At 33.6% G+C, this 18669-nt stretch overlaps 1 long non-coding RNA gene across 2 annotated transcripts in view; it reads right to left on the reverse strand.

Moving 5' to 3' along the window:
* LOC102020185 overlaps positions 1-18669 on the reverse strand; it is a 76796-nt gene that overhangs the window by 52457 nt on the left and 5670 nt on the right. For both annotated transcript variants that reach the window (XR_001233329.1, XR_001233327.1), the window contains exon 2: positions 10567-10609. This is a non-coding gene — a long non-coding RNA (uncharacterized LOC102020185). The remainder of the gene's footprint in view (positions 1-10566; positions 10610-18669) is intronic.

Consider the following 18669-nt stretch of genomic DNA (forward strand, 5'->3'; position numbering starts at 1 on the left):
AAAAAAAAAAAAAAAAAAAAAAAAAAAAAAAAAAGGACAAAAAAAAAATACTTAGGAATCAATCTAACAAAGGAAGTAAAAAATCTATACAGTTAAAATTACACTGAAAAAAGAGATAGAAGAGGATTTCAGAAAATGGAAAGATATTCCTTGCTCATGGATAGAAAGAACCAACATTGTGAAAATGGCCATACTCCAAAACTTGTTGTACAGACTTAATTCAATCCCAATTAAAATACCATTAGTACCTCACAGGTCTAGAGAAAACATTTCTAAAATTCATCTGGAACGAGAAGAGGCCTAGAATAGCAAAAGCAATCCTAGGCAATGAAGGAAAGGCAGGAGGCATCACAATCCCTGATTTGAAATTATACTACAAAGCTACTATGATAAAATCAGGATGGTACTGACAAAAAAAAAAAACAGACCTGAGGATCGATGGAACAGATTAGAAGATGCAGACACAACTACACAGACACTCAGCTACCTTATCTTTGACAAAGGGGCCAAACGTTCACTGGAAGCAAGATAGCCTCTTTAATAAATGGTGCTGAAAAAACTGACTTTTCACATGCCAAAGACTAAAACTATACCCATGTCTATCACCATACTTTAAAATAATGTCAAAATGGATCAAAGACCTAAATATTAAAACAGAAAAGCTAAATCTACCGGAAGAGAAAGTAGGTAGAAATCTTGACAATGTAGGCGTTGGCAGAGAGTTCATGAACAAAAACCAAACTGATGAGAAATACTTCAAAGAATCAACAATTTGTATCTCCTCTTATTGAAAAGTTTTTGCACATCAAAAGAAGTCACCAACAAGGTAAAAAGAAAATCCACAAATTGGGATAAAATTTTAGCAAACTGCCCCTCAGACAAAAGATTTCTATTTAGAACATGTAAAAAAATTTTTAAAAATCGGGCCCCCAAAATTCGAAGGCCCAATCCAAAAATAGGCATCTGAAATGAATACACACTTCTCAGATGAAAAAATACTAATGGCAAATAAATACATGAAAAAATGTTGAACATCATTGATCATTCAAGAAATTTAAATTAAAACAACACTGAGATTCCATGTCACCCCAGGAAGAATGGTTATCATCAAGAAATCAACCAATAACAAATGCTGGAGGGGCTGTGGGGGAAAAGGAACACTTCTCCACTACTGGTAGGAATGTATACTGGTGAAATGACTGTGAAAATCATTGTGGAGATTCCTCACAAAACTAGGATTAGAAGTCCCATTTAACCCAGCTATCTCCTCTCTGGGTAATTTTCCAGAAAAATTGAAAACATCATACCACAGTGATATATGTGCACCCATGTTTACAGCAGCACAATTTGTCATAGCTAAATCTTGGAAACAACCCAAATGCCCATCAATGGGGGAATGGATAAAAAAGATGTGGTATTTTTATACAATGGAGTATTACTCAGCTATAAAAAGATAAACTCAAGGCTTTTATAGCTCAGTGGATGCAACAAGAGACCATACTCATAAGTGAAATAAATCAGACCCACATGTGTAAACAGCATATTGTCCCCTTAGTGTAAGAACCTGAAGAATAAATAAAACCCGAAAAGTACAATAGATTTGTTGAAAGGAAAAGAAATTGCTCAATGGAAAGGAACAACTGGGATGAGAGAAAAAAGAAAAGAAAGCAAGGAAGCAAAAAAAAAATATATGCATATGCAAGGATAGTTGGGATAATTGTACTGCTGATATTTATTGGTTTATGGAAAGGAACAGTTAATACTTAAATTTTTGACCAATTTTGCATGCTTATATCTGATCATCTGAACAACTGAATTGAAGACAACAATATGCAATATAACAACCATTGTTGAATTCCTATCATCTTGTTTAGTGAAGCTCTGTAAGGTTTCCAATTTTTTAAATTAGTTTTTATTCTCTTCAGTTGTTTCATCTATCTTGCATTCTTATATCTGGTAATCTGAGCAACTTCACTGAAGATAACAGTATGTAATATAACAACCATTGTTAATTGCTATCATGTTGTTTTGAAATTCTGTATCATTTTTATTGTTTTTGTGTTGTTTTCCTTTTGTCTTTGTTGTTATTTTGTTATTTTTTCTTTTTAAAATAAAAATGTAAGATAGGCTATCATCTTAATTTTTATTTCATCATATAGTATTTTTAGAAACAGAATGAGGATGATATTTATATTTGAAGGACAGCAAAATATCTGCATTTATTCTTAAAGGTAAATGTTTATTCCTACCCCTACCTATTTAAAAAAACACAAAATAGTCATCTCCTATTCAAACCTTTGTTTCCTAGACCAAATACAAAGATGTATTTCTTAATAAGGCAATACATGAGGTGGGTTCTGGAGCCCTATTAATTCAATGAATGTGTATCAACTGTGTAGCCTCCAGTAAATCACATAATAAGAACTCAAAAAATGCTTGCTACAACTACATATTTATTTATATGGCTATTTTGGGCATGCGGACCAATTCCCACACTCTATTCGTAAAGACCAAGAAGATAAGGATCTGTCCCCGATAAATTTTCTTTTATTAATCAGGATACTTCATCTATGATTACCAAAATCATCTGACCCAAAAAGACTCTAATAGATTTTAATAGTGTAATGGTGTATAATCATAAAAGACCTAGGGAAATTTTATTCCATATTGTTGCTATATAACTTCATATCTTCATCTTTAGGGAAAAAAAGAAAAGGAAAGTGCTTATGGAATCCCTACCATATCCCAAGCACTGTGTAAGATTGTGGAATACAAAATAAGCAAATACAAAATATCATCTCCACCTCCATGTAGGAAAAAAGAAAAGTTTGAATCAAAAACATTGCACAAAACAAATATAAAATTTCAACTGTTAATAAATCACCTAAAAAAGAACTTAGTGCTATAAGACAATAACTTTAAGAGAAAGAACAAATTATTACTTCTGAGGAAGTAATAACTGAGCTGAAGACAGAATAGAGTTTGATTAAAAGTGTGAGCAACAGTGTTCTAAGTAGAGGGCACTATGTGTGGACAAGAGGGAATTTTACAATTTTATGGGCCAAAAAGAAAGTAGATGAGGTGGGGCTAGAGGAGTGGGTGGAAGGACATCAGACTGGGAAGCCAAGTGTTCAATCCATATTACAGTTTCTTTCCATACATTCAGAATGAAAGAAAACCATTGGAGTATTTGATGCATGGATAAGCGTTGGTTTTAAGAAAAAAAATCTGAGGATATGATCCGATATGAAACTTCCTGTGAAGTTTACAGAGGGAAGGCCTGATTGTGGAGAAGCCAGTTAGGGGGCTGTAGCTGACCATCAAAAGAGAGAATGTGGAAGCTTGGCTTAAGGCACTTGAGCTAGAGATTTTGCAAGTAATGGAAGAAAGAGCTTGGTTTTCATAAACATTCTCCCTAGTCATTATGCAGGCACACTTTTATATACTTTTCTTTTGAATCATTCTAAAGAATTCAAATAAAGGTCAATGGTGAGTAAAAGAATTCCATACACATTTGAATTCATGCGGGATCAGTCAAAATGTCAATTTCTAAGTAATCAGTATGATTTTCCTTGAGGTGAAAGTCCTCCTTGGGTATTACTAAAACTACACTGAAAATGAACTAAAGGAAACAATTTCCACTGAAACAGTTTCTGTTATGAAAGTGCCGTAAGTAAATAATCACTTATGAGAAATTAGATTGCAAAGTACTAATACTTTTTAGTTCAACCTGAAAAAAGGAAAACACATGCAGGAACTTCAGAGTCCTAAGAAACAGATCCCATAATAACACTTTTGAAATAACCAATGACACTATTTTTGGAATCTGACAGGTGAATAGCTGCTGCCTCCGGCAGAGCATCTCCCATATTCCGGCTACTAACAACCAGCTTTTATATGTAATAGCCAAGGATTCTTCCTGTTATACTCATAGCAACTAAAGGAATCCAAACATGCACACATGAGCATGCAAGCACACACGTGCACACACACACCTGAAGTAAATCCACACATTTTATAATATTAAGCAGAAAAACAAAATTAATAGCACAAAATGTGGCTTCTTCACACAAAACAGACATGCAGAAACATCCATTATAATTTTCTTTCAGACAAATGTATATCTCCTCTAAGAGAGAGAGAGAGAGAGAGAGGGAGAGAGAGAGAGAGAGGGAGAGAGAGAGAGAGAGAGATCTTTGGCAGCCTGGTTCTCCCTGAGTAGAAAGAAGTGAGACATTAATTTAGATCATTGTACACATTTAAAAGTTACCACACTGCAGGGATTTCCAATTACATAATGCAGAATAAGAGCTCTGCTTGGGTGCCACTTGGCTGCCAGCATCCATGGGTGAGCTGTGTAACACTCTTCTGTCATATGGCTCATGTGAGAAAGGAATTCCGCTGTTGCAAGAAGTGGCACTCAACTTGGAGACCTTCCCAGTTACACAAAAGAGCATAATTTCACATTATCCCCGGGCATACTGTCTAGAATAAGTGTAGGATAACTTCATGTGTAAATTATGTACACAGTTTTACTAATGAAAGACACAGAGACTATTTTCGGTGGTGGTAGTGCAGAAAACCAACCCCAACTTCTCTCATTTTTATAAAATGATACCTGAGCCATCTGTACTAGTCAACAGAGACTGTGAGGGAGGGTCAGACGTACATGGGGTAATTGCATCGCGATTATCTATAGATCAGGACTGAAGCTGGCAAGGAATGTCAAAAGGGTACAGAATTACCAACTGCCTTGGAACTGGCTTTTTTTCCCCCCACTATTTTGGTTTTAAGATCACATTGTTAATCTGGCATTGTTCTCAGTCTTCCACCAGGAAAGACATTCTTTTGTACTGTATTTTACTTTTTCTGTGTATGATGGCACTCTTGCAAAAGACAGGAAGAAAAGGAAGAATGAATATTTCCAAGATATTTATGATCTATTTGGTGACAAAATCCCACACATAGTACACACATATTCATTTCTCCTAGAAGTTCACAACTGTTTTGGTAAGAATCAAACAGATTCTTGGAGGATTTCTTTTTAGTTTATTAAATTCAGGTGTTGTACGCCAATTAAAAATGGAAAAGAGGTTAAGTACAATGATAATACCTCTTGAACACTTGCTATGTATACACCTTTCACACACCAAATCCTCCTGACCCCCTTATTATTATATTTTAACCCTTATTTTAAAGATGAGGACATTGAAGTTTACACAAGGTAAGCATCTTCCACAACATCACAAATCCAATGAGTGATCACACAGCCCTCTCTCTACTCTTTTTCCATACTGCTCAACTTTAATATTCATTCAACTTCAGCACTTAGACACTAGTGCCTCAGGACTTTTCTGTTTAAATAATTTTATTCTGTGATTTGGAAATTTCTGTTTAATAAATTCTCATTTTCTCTCTTTTTGATGACCTTAGTTAGCCAAGTCTTTTGTGGATTATTTCTTCTACTGTAGTTGAAAACATAGCATGTCATTATTACATCCTTAAATTATTCTCCTGCTTTCATAGTAAAAATTATGTGCTGAGCACCTGTTAAATGCCCACCATTGTACTGTGTGTTTTATGAGCAAAGATGTGGTCTTTGCCTTATAATTACAGGAAAACCAGAATTAATAAACAAAATAAAGATCTAATGCTTACATTCATTGTGGGTATTTGGTGCATGTACATGACACATCTTAAATCTTAATTCTCCCTTCCCTTCTCTTCCCTCTCTTGGTCTCCTGGACTGCTTCCTTTTTGTGAAAGATCTACCTTCCTATTTCCTTCTATAAATCCTCTATTTTGCTCTTTATTTGTACTTTGAATGTAAATATTTTATGTTGTGTGTATGATCAAAATAATAACAATAATGAAATGGGAAAGAGATTTAGAGAAAGGGAGGGAGGTGGGTATGGAAAGAAAGGAGATCAAAAATAGAATCAAGAAAAATTATGTACATGTACTTACTTCCTAAGATGAATGTAAACATCTAATACTGTAAACATGAACTGATAAAATAAAATAATAAAAATAAATACAAAAGTAAAATAAAGATCTACTGACTGATGTGGTAGAGAGTATAGGGTACTAAGGAAGCACATGCCAGCAGAGGGCTTAGCTGAGTTCCTGTAGAAGGTGTAATTTGAACTGTTCCCCCAAACTGGCGGAAGAGTCAGATTAGGAATAACTTTGACTTTTCTCACCTCCCAGAATTGGTTTTGGATCTGCAATATTTAACTGACTTTGCATTTTCAGCAGCTTCCAACCATCATATAATTTCCAAATGCAATTGGCCATCCTCTGTCAATCTACAGGATTTACCAACTGCAGCTTCCTGAGGTTCTCTACTGCCTCTAAGCTGCTGCTTCTCCTTCCATCACTGACCACTTGCTGCTACCTTGCTTTCTCCCTATGGTTGCCTTTTCTCTTCACAAGTCTTGCTGGAAAAGGCCAAGAACACATATCATAATCGACAAATAAGTGCCTTTATAGTATTTAAGATATTAAATCTGTATCAAATTTGTGAACAGTTTTAGAGGAGGTAATCTCCACATTTCAAATTTGTGAACAGTTTTAGAGGAGGTAATCTCTACATTTCAAAAGATAGGTAACCATGCAGCAAACTTACAAATAAATACAAAAGCTGATGTTGGCTCAACAGCTGTGCTTTATTGATTCTAAATATAAGAGGAGACCCAGGTTGGCCATCGGCTGGCTAATATTATCTCCTAAATATTAGAAATGTCTCTGAAGTAATAGTCACTGTATTGCTCTAAATATTCCTTATAAATATTTGGAAAAGACTGAAACAATTCTAGATTATTCGGTAATAGGACTATCTAGATCTTCACTCTGTTTTCTGATTCTTTCTTCTCTCAATATCGCCCTCTTACAACCAGCATATACATGTTCAGTTTATTTTCTGATTTTGTCCTCAGGAAAGGATCTAACTAATTAAAGTTAAAAGCCTGAGAATAATAGCTCCTAAACTAAAGAGATTATTCTCTAATCAAGGTATTTTGGAATTAAAAATAAAGTATCAGTGATAGTTTTTCTAGTTTTAGGAAATCTGAATTTTAACTCAGTTATTAACTTCATTCAGTCAACAAGGTATTAAATGCTTGCTTGTGACAGGTAACATTGTTAGGTATATAAAAGTGATGAAAAACATGGTTCTTCCACAGATCATCCAGTTTAAAACCAATAAAGTGACAGATATAAAATATATAAACAACTATGTGATTGCAAAAATAATTGTGAAATGAACAAGTTTCATGAAGGTAATACACAGATACTAGGTTGGAAAAATATGAAAGTCATAGTTAAATGGGGTAGTCAATGAAAGCTTGTCTGGAGAGGTGTACTTGCATCAAGACTTGAAAAATAAAGAGGCCCCATCCACTGCCCACAACCATCATGGAAGCCTTAGTGAGCTTCAGTGAGCCATGACAGAGGAGAGAGACCCTGCCTACCATCCCTGTGCCATCATGAAACCATCTGTCTGGAAGAATCCAGGTGCCTGGCCCATCCCTCTACAGCACAGAATGGGAAGTCAGCTCGAGAAATACGTAGGACTTGGCAACCAGCTCATCCAGAGGAAGACAGGGTAAATCCACTCTAACAAGGGCAAACACTTTGCATACAAACTCCTAATTTATGATTGATTATGTTATACAACTATAGACTTTGCCACTATGGTCTAAAGTACAAAATTAATAGTTATCACAGTTTGTCAGTTTCTAAATTGTGCTTCATGCTATCATTATTGCTAACTATACTACTGTAGCTAGCATGTCACATCTGTGGTAATCAGTTGTTCACTTTGTGTAACAATATTGGGAAGCTCTGGGGTAATAACCTCACCATACCCTACACCAAAAGACTGGGAACAGAGGCAAACAGAAACAAACATTCCACTCTCAATTAATTGGGAAGGTAGGACCTAGGGACAGACACAAACCAACAATCTCCTACACAAAGAAGATATTCCTGAAGAGCAGACTTTTCCTAAAAGGCCTTGATAATAATGATATAGGTACCAACTAAAAAAACTCACAAGGATCATTACAGAAAACAAAACAAAAATTTTTTTTGAAATATAAAATGTCACAATGAAGGAGCAAAATGCAATCTAAAACCTCCAGCCTACCCAGAATGAGTCCAGAGGACATTGACATAGAAGAAATTGAAAGTCACACACCTGAAATATCTAAAATGATAGCAACTGAAGTAAAGAAACAATCCCAGGAAGCTACAGAAGAAGTTAGAGCAGAAATAATCTCTCAAGTAAAAAAAGAAATGCCAACCATAATGAAAGAATTGCTCAGTATATCTAAAGGAAACATAAATTTAAAAAAGAGAAGCATAGGAAAATGATGGAAACTTTGAATAAACAATATAGGAAAAATTAGAATGCATGAAAAAGATTCAAACAGATATCTAGGAAATTAAAAATTCCATTCAAAGCTGGCAAAACTGGTTGAATGAGACTTAAGATAGACTTTCAAACCTTGAAGATAGGATTACAGCTAGCAATCATGAAAGGAAAAATTGCTTAAAAATAACAAGGAAACAGGAAATAACAATCCAACAGCTGTACATTAATACAAAGAAACCAATATAAGACTGATACGTGTCAACAAAAAAAGCAGAAGTCAGCACAAATGACATAAGATTTTGCAGAAGTAATAGCAGAACATTTCATAAGCATGGGAAAAGAATCTGACATACAGGTAAGTAAGGCATGTAGAAGCCCAATTAGCCATAACCAATAAATTTACTCTCAGATATCTAATAATCAAGATTGCAGAAATTCAGCACAAGAACAGACTATTAAAAGCTGTTAGAGAAAAGAAACAGATCACCTATGACGGAAAACCCTCAGAATCACAGCAGACTTCTCAACACAGTCAGGTCAAGAAGAGGCTGGTGTCAAGCATTTCAAGTCCTGAAAGAAAACCACTTCCAACCCAGACTGATGTACCCTGTAAAACTATCTTTCAAAATTAATGGAGATATAAGATACTTCCATGACAAACAACAACTGAAGAACCAACCCTACAAAGAGTACTGAAAGATATACCAGAAAGAGATAAAAATGACCACAATTTCAAGAACAACAACAGTAAGAACCAAGCAATTAAACAGAAGGGAAAAGTAGCAAACCAACAGCAGGAAAATAACCTGACAGAGATAAGCCAATACATAGCAATTATAACCATTAATATAAATTGCCTTAATTCACCAAACAAAAGAAACAGACTCAAAGAGAGGATCAAGAAACAAAATCCTACAATATGCTGTATACAAGAAACACATTTAACTCAAAAGGAAATTCATAGACTGAAAGTCAAAGGATGGAAAACAACACTCCATGTGATAGGAACTCAGAAAAAAGCAGAGGAAAACATTCTGTTTGCAGACAATGTAAACTTCAAACCAAGAATGATCAAAAGACCTAAAGGTCACTACATACTTGTTAGGGGAAAACTGCAAGAGGAAGAGATAACAATCATAAATATATATGCACAAAATCTGGGAGCACCCAATTATAAAAGACAAATATTAACAGACATCAAATAAGCAAAAACATAATCTTAATGGGGGGAGCTTTACACCCCACTGTCAGAAAGAGATAGATCAACTAGACAAAGATCAGCAAAGAAATCGGAGAACTGAACCAAACTTGTAAACAAATGAACTTAGTAGATGTTTACAGAGTGTTCCACCCTACAATAGAAGAATACACATTTTTCTCAGCTGCACACAGTATGTTTTCCAAAACCATATACTAGTGCATAGAACATGCTTAAGTAAATTCAAAGGAATTGAAATTATCCCATGCATATTTTCTGACCATAGTGGAATGAAATTGGAAACTATTAACATAAAAAAACCCACAAAAACTCCACAAACACATGGAAATTAAGTAACACTATTCTGAACAACCAATGGGTCACAGATGAAATCAAAGAAGAAATTAAAGAATGTCTGTAATCAAACAAAAGTGCAAATACAACTTATTGACTATGTAGGACACAATGAAAGCATTTCTCACAGGGGAATTTATAGTAGTGAATTCTCACATCAAGAAAACATAATGAGTACAAGAAAACAATCTAATGCTGCTCCTCAAGCTTCTAGAAAAAGAAGAGCAAGTCAGGCCTAACGCCCAAAGAAAGAAAGAAATTATAAAGAGCAGAGCAGAAATTAAGGCAACAGAGGCTAAGAAAACAATAAAAAATTAATGAATTGAAGAGTTGGTTCTTTGAAAATAAATAAATAAAATTGATAAATCCCTAGCCAACCTTATCAAAAAAAGGAAAGAAAAAACTCAAATTCATGCAATAAAGAGTGAAAAGGATGAAATCAATATAGACCATGTGGGAATTCAGGAGACTATCAATACCTACTTTGAAAATCTTTACTTGCATAGGATGGAAAACAAAGAAGAAATGGAAAGATTCCTAGAAACACATGAATTACCAAATCTGAATCAAGATGATATAAAAATTTTGAATAACCCAGTATCAGTCAATGAAATTGAAAGTAGAATTAAAAACTTACCAACAAAGAAATACCCAGGTCCTGGTGGATTCACAGCTGAATTCTACAAGAAAATTAGAGAAGATTTAATGCCAATATTCCCCAAACTCTTAAATGAAATTAAAAGGGAAGGAATTCTCCCTAACTCATTCCTGGAGGCAAGTATTACCCTGATACCAAAGCCAGAGAAAGACCCAACTAAAAAGCAAACTACAGGCCAATCTCACTAATGAACACAGATGCAAAAATCCTCAACAAAATACTAGCAAACAGAATTCAGCAAATCATCAAGAAGGTTATACACCACAACCAAGTGGGATTTATCCCAGGAATACAGGGATGGTTTAATATACACAAATCAATAAATGTAATATACCGTATCAACAGAGCCAAAGACAAAAATCATATGATCATCTCAATACATTCAGAGAAAGCTTTTGATAAAGTCCAACACTCATTTATGATAAAACCCTACAAAAAATTGGAATAGACTGTCTTTATCTCAATCTGATAAAAGCCATCTATGACAAACCAGCAGCCAGCATCATACTAACTGGACAAAAACGGAAAGCTTTCACTTTAAAATCAGGAACAAGACAAGGAGGTTCACTACCACCAACACTATTTAATATACTACAAAGCTACTGTGATAAAATCATCATGATACTGGCAAAAAAAAAAAAAAAAGATCTAAGGGTCAGTTGAACAGATTAGAAGGTACAGACACAACTACAAACACATTTAGCCACCATATCTTTGACAAAGGGACCAAACATATTCACTGGAGGAAATATAGCCTCTTTAATAAATGGTGCTGAAAGAACTGGCTTTCCACATGCCAAAGACTAAAACTAGACTCATGTCTATCCCCATGCACCAAACTAAAGTCAAAATGGATTAAAGATCTAAGTATTACAGCAGAAACACTAAATCTCCTGGAAGAGAAAGTAAGTAGAAATCTTGACAACATAGGGATAGACATAGAGTTCATGAACAAAAACCAAACTGCATGAGAAACACTTTAAAGAATCAAGAACTTGGATCTCATCTTCTTAAAAAGTTTTTACACATCAAAGGAAGTCACCAACAGAGTGAAAAGAAATCCCACAAATTGGGAAAAACTTTTAGCCAACTGTCCCTCAAAGGACTTCTATCTAGAACATACAAAGAATTTAAAAAATATCAGGCCCCCAAAATTCAAAGACCCAATCCAAAAATGGACATCTGAGATTAATACACACTTTTCAGATGAAGAATTATTAATGGCAAATAAATATATGAAAAAATATTCAACATCATTGGTCATTCAAGAAATGTAAATTAAAACAACACTGAGATTCCATCTCACCAGAGAAAGAATGATTATCATCAAAAAATCAATCAATGACAAATGTTGGTGGGGCTGTGGGGAAAGAGGAACCTTTTCCACTGTTTGTGGGTATGCAGACTGATACAACCACTATGGAAATCAGTGTGGAGATTTCTCACAAAACTAGAATTAGAGGTCCTACTTGATCAAGCTATTTCCCTTTTGGGTATTTTCCCAGATGAGTTAAAAACATTATACCACAGTGGTATATGTGGAGCCGTGTTTATAGCAGCACAATTTGTAATAGCTAATTCGTGGAAACAACCTAAATGTCTGTCAACCAAGGAATGGATCAAAAAGATGTGGTATTTTTATACAATGAATATTACTCAGCTATAAAGAAAGATAAACTTGAGACTTTTATAGGTAAATGGATGCAAGTAGAGATCATACTATTAAGTGAAATAAATCAGACTCACATGTGTAAACATTGTATTGTCTCCCTAGTGTAAGAAACTGAAAGACTAACTAAGATCCAAATGGAACAATAGATATTGTGAAAGGGAAAAAAAACTTCCTAAAAAGAAAGAACAACTGGAATGGGGGAAAGGAGAAAAGAAGGAAGAAATATGTATATATATGATAGCTAATATAATTGTACTACTAATTTCTAATAGTTCACTGAAAGGAACAGTTAGTGTTTATATTGTTTGATCAATCTTACATGACTATATCTGGTAATCTCAGCAACTACTTTAAAGATAGCAATACACAATATAATAACAATTGTTAATTTCCTATCATCTTGTTTTGAAATTCTGTATCATTTTTATGGTTTTTAAAATTCTCTTTAAAATACAAAAAGAAAAAAGAAAAAAGGCTTGCACATTGATCTCTTCTAGGTATTCTAGTATAAAAGCATTTCTGAAAAACTTAAGAAATTCATTAATTAATGTTATATATTATTCCTGGATGGTAAAGGTGTATTGAAATAAAAATATAGGTAAGGGATGTACTGTGAGTACATCATAGAGTTATAAATGTGGTATAATTTTATCTGGGGAGTGGAAAAAGAAGGGTATTTTTAAAGGCCTTTACTTCTATCTGAGTATATTTAAAATTTACCATTTATTGTGAAGAAAAACTCTACAACAGGAACATTTGTTAATTTTGGATGACAGACACCCAGGTGTTTGTTACACAGATGTTAGAGTTAGTAAAGAAAGATATTATTTACATTTCTATAAACTCAAGTAGAGACATGGAAGATGTAAAAATGACAAAACAAAACTCAGAGATGAAAAACTTAGTGTTGGAGATATTTTTTAAATACACTAAATCTGATGAACAGCAAATTAGTCATTACAGAGAATACATTGTACCTAAAAACAAGGTAATAGGAAATATCAAAAAAGAAATGATGGAAGAAAAGATTAAAACAATAGAGATTCACTGAGATAATTTTAAAAATCACAGGGAAGTAGAAAGAACTCATAGCCAAAACAACTTTTAAAAAAGCTGAAGATTAACACTCCCTGATTTCAAGATAAGTATAATCAAGGTAGTGTGGTTTTGGCATGAAAATAAGTAAACAGACTAATGAAGAAGAGAGAAACTGACCTATATGTTTATAGACAACTTGTTTTGACAAATGTAAAAAGGTAATTCAGTTGAGAAAAGATTATCTTTTAAAAAATAATTCTGGAATAATTGTAAGTGTACATACAGAAAAAGAAACATTAATACTTACCTCATGCCATAAACAGAAATTAATTCAAAATGAACCCTACACCTAAACATAGAATATAAAGCTATCAAATTTTTGGAAGAAAGTATAGTGAAAATCTTTGTGGTCCTGATGAGGCAAATGATTTTTTAAATAGGACACCAAAAGCACAAAGCAGGAAATATAAAATTGGTCAGTTATGCGTCATCAAAATTGAAGATGCTTGCTTGTTAAAAGACAGTGAAAACACAAACCAAAGACTAGGAGAAAATATTTGCAAACCCTATATAGGTTAATGCAGAAAAAATATTACATATTTGCAGAATTCAATATGAAGAAAACACTCAGTTTAATAATGGACAGAAGATCACAAAATACACTCAGCATCATTTCTTACTAGGGATATACAAATTAAAGCCACACAGATAACACTATACATGTAGTAGAATTAAAATTTAAATACTAACCATACAAATGTTGACAAGGATGGGGAAGCTCAATGCGTCTACACTGCTGATATGGGAATGAAAAATGGTGCCACCATGCTGGAAAAAGTTTGGCAGCTTCCTACCACATGATCCGACCATTGTGTTCCTAGGGGTTTTCCCAAAATAAATCAAAGCACATGTCATACACAAATGATCATATCAGCTTTATTTGTAATAGGTCAAACTAGAAACAACACATTCACCAACTTGTGAATGAATAGAAAAAATGACACATTTATAAAATGGAATACTCTGCTCATCAATCAAAAAGGATGAATTGCATATGCATGAAACAATATGGGTGAATCTCAGAATAATTAGGTTTGGTGAGAAAATGAAACAGACAATATTAAAAAATATTTCAAATGACAGTTTCAGTTAACCTTATTGATTTGCATTTTGTCATCTAAAGCTACAATTCTGAGAGCTTTTAAGTATTACATGAACATTCTTTTTATTACATAAAATCATCCCATGTACATAAAATTTTAGAATATATAAGCTAATGTACAATGACATAAAGCAGCTTTTGGTTGCCTAGGATCTTGTGAAGGGCCAGAAAGAATGGGAGAGATTACAGAAGATACTAAGAGACTTGAGGGGTCATTATGCACATGATTTTGTTTGTGGTGATAGTTTCATAGGGAAACACACGGCAAAACTTACCAGTTATGCACTTTTTTTGAAAATGGACGCAACTAGAGACCACACTCATAAGTGAAATAAATCAGACCCACATTTGTAAAGACCGTATTGTCTCCCTAGTGTAAGAACCTGAAAGAGTGAATAAAATCTAGGAAGTACAATAGACACTGTGAAAGGGAAGGAAACTGCTCGAAAGGAAAGAACAACTGGGATGAGGGAAAAGAGAAAAGAAGGAAGGCGGAAAAAAATATATATGTATACACAGGATAACTAACATTGTTGTACTACTGACTTTTATTCCTCTATTGAAAGGAACAGTTTATGTTTAAGTGTATGATCAATCTTACATGTCTGTATTTGTTTATCTGAGTATTCAAATTGAAGATATCAATACATAATACAATAACCATGGTTAATTTCCTATCACCTTGTCTGAGATTCTGTATTGCTTGTATTGTTTTTGTGCTATTTTCTAAATGTATGTGTGTTTGTTAAGATTTTTTGTTCCTTTATCTTTAAAATAAAAAATTTAAAAAACAATTATGCATTTTAAATATATGCAGCATATTATAGGTTAATTATTCCTCCATTAAGCTTTTAGAAGAGACAAAGATAAGAAGCAGAAGGGAGAGGAGGAAGAAGCCACTACAGTTTAGAGAAGTTGTGCTTGCTGGAAATACAACTTTGGTCATCATTATTGTACAGAAAGTACTTTAAACCTGAGGAATGAATGAAGCCACCTACAGAAATATTAGTCTGAAAAGAAAGGGCGGGGCTAGGATACAGCCTTAAAAAACACTAAAATGTAGAAGTTTAAGACAGAGAGTCATGACTAATTTTCATTTTCCTTGAGTTGTTTAAAACTAATAACAAATTTGTAGCATCTAATCACCATTTTGCTCATTGTAGTTGTACAAGCAGGACTACAAATCCACTTCCAATGGTTGTAACTTGACAATTTTTGTAACTTTTTATACGTACAGTTATTCCTAAATCCAGAGCATTTAACATTGCTATTGATTTTAATTTACAGAAGTTGTCTTTTTTCTCAGTGTCAGTATTTATAATGGTTTCATTCAAGATTATCGTAGTAAATGAGTTTGAGTCATGAGTTTGTATCATTTATATCCGATTTATGTGAAAGATTTTCCAGTCAATAATTTCATTAAAAGTTAAGAGAAATTTGCTTTTGTGACTTTGTGACAGTAAGACTTATTCTTCCATGAGCAGGATACACATGAATGAAACATTTCCAAATCCTCTGGATTCCCTAACCACTAAAATGGACTTCACTGCATTTGGACCCTGCCCAAAGAAGTTTACAGCTCAAAGGGTCAGCTATTTAAATTGGTTTTATCTACAACAGGAAAGTGTCACAAATGCTAGGAGTAGGGATTTTCTGTGTTTCGGTGCAGTTTCAGCTCCGCAGGATATTCAGTACAAGATTAATGTAAAATGAGCCCTGGCTCCAGACCAAGTGAGTTCATACCCTTTCTGATATTTTACCCTCCAGAGCCGGTTCCCACAGATTTTATGGACTGCTCAGTGACTGACAACCACAAATTGATGCATGTTTTTCTGCAAAATACCCCTCTAGTAAATTTGTTAAAATTTGGAATGGATCGTCTGGTTATTACTTTATTTGGTAAAGCTTGCGATTTGCTAACAGATTTGTTTATTGTTGAATAGACGTGCCTCGTAAACCGGGAAGCATTATATATTTTCTTGACCTGAGTCACCTAGGTCCAGCAGGAGTTAGCCAAGAAACTGAGGTAGGCAAGTGTGTTTTACATGCTCCCCGAGAGAGGATAGTCTTTATTTTGTGGAAATGCAAACGTTTACGGAAACATTTGGTTTTGGGGCCACAAGAGGCAGCGTGAATCCACTGAGCAAGAGAAAGGGGCACATTGGATTTGTCCATGTTTGGAAATGAAATTACAGCTGTGATATAAATACTATGTGGGTTCAATATGAAATGTTTCTGTAACATGCAGGAGCTTTCAGGGTTCTAGCTTTATGATGAAAAACTAGAGGCACACAAAATTAATTGATAGCTACTTGAAATAATTTTAGTTTAAGCACAAAATCCTGCCTACTTTTGAACGCTAATCAGCATAATTTAGAATGTACTATCTTATAAAGAGCAATTAAAATAAATAAAATTATTTATTTATAGTTTCGTTTATGTAGATATATAGATTATATATGCTATGCATATATAATCTATATATCTATGTAGTTTGCATTTGGTAAAGAAAAACGTGTACGGATGTAGACAGAAAGAGAATCCAAAAGACAATAATATGAAGAGATGGTACAAAAATTAGCATTTATTCAAATTCATTTAGTATATTGCATAACTAATATGTAAGCCATAAGATAAACGTGTTAAAAGTTTTACTAATAACAGATTTCATGGTATAATTTTTTTAAATGCATAGTTTTAAAGATTTCTTATTCACATATAAAAATACTTGCATGTTGTTTATTATATTTCTAGTAACATAACTGTTTCTTAGTTTTTTTAGTTTTTTGGTCATTTTTATCACTGTAAACATTTAGCAAGCTCTTCAAGAGAAATGATTTTTATAACTGTTCTTCTCAGCATATTGCCATGTCTAAAAAGTAACAGATAACATCAATATACATGTACAGTCATTTTATTGTTTTGTATTATTTTGTTTTTGTCTTCAGTGCTGTTATTTGGTTATTGTTTTTTCTTTTTAAAATAAAAAAGAAAGACATTCTATTCAGTAATATATGAAAGAGCTTTACTACAAATGAATTTTAACATGAGAATAGAAAATTATAAATTTTAGTGGAGTGACTACAAGTATGAAGTTGATGGATCAATGACATTTATAAAGAGCATTGTTTTAAACAGTTGTCCTTCGATAAACCTCTGAGCATAGAGGTGAGTGGCACATTTATGACGTGGTCATTTGAATTACTGACAGGTTATCCACGGGATAATCTTAGGTATCTAGGATGAAAGGTCATACATATTGTAGTCGATACCTTTCCCACTTCTACATTTCTCTGGTTTTTTTTTTGTCTCCTAATAGGATTGAAGCAAATTATTTGTATGTTAAGTTTCAAGATTTTTAAAAAGATGTTAGATTTTACTATTAAAACCCTAGGGTGCTGGACAACCTTCTCTGTAGAAACTCTCTTGGCAAGAGTTACTGAGCTGATGTCTAATATCTATACTGACTTTTGTCAGAACACAACTGGAATTACTATTGCATATTAAAAATGAAAGCTAACATTTCTTAGCTTATCAACAGGTGCAAACTTTCCCCATGATTCTAACCAGGGCTGCATGGCTCAGGAAGTCTAATTTTGAAAAGTTTAGTCACACACACACAATCATTTTGCAAAGGAGTTAACATAAAGCAATAGACAGTGAAAGGTCATTTATGATTCTGATTTTCCCTTCTTTATCTACTGTTGATTCCTTTCTATATTGGTTTAAAAAATAAAAGTAAAAAGATAGTGAAAAGATTATTTAAACTTCCTTATTTATTTATATATTTGTTTTGAGCTCTATCTGTTCATAAAATCAAAAGACTGGCCCCAAACAAGTGATTGTCAACACCCAACATTTATCATGAAAGAAAACAATTACAAACCACTGGAATTTGTTGCTATTTGGTGATTATTAAGCATGTGTGTTAGAAATTTAGAATTCTTTTAAGTGGCATTTAAACTATGACTTTCTCCTACTTCTCTTTCTTCACTTTATGTACAGTTTTGTTGTTTTTTTTTGTTTTTTTGTTTTTTTTTTTTTTCAGAAAAGAAAAGAATTTGGTTTTATAAATACATGTTGATGGAGGAAACTGTTCAAAGAAAACTGAAAGCTCGGGGCTGGGGATTTAGCTCAGTGACAAAGCGCCTGCCTGGCAAGCGCAAGGTCGTGAGTTCGGTTCCCGGTACCGGAGAAAAAACCAAAAAAA

Source organism: Chinchilla lanigera, unplaced genomic scaffold (genome assembly GCF_000276665.1).
Source record: "Chinchilla lanigera isolate Chin_1 unplaced genomic scaffold, ChiLan1.0 scaffold00002, whole genome shotgun sequence".
Lineage (NCBI taxonomy): Eukaryota > Metazoa > Chordata > Mammalia > Rodentia > Chinchillidae > Chinchilla > Chinchilla lanigera.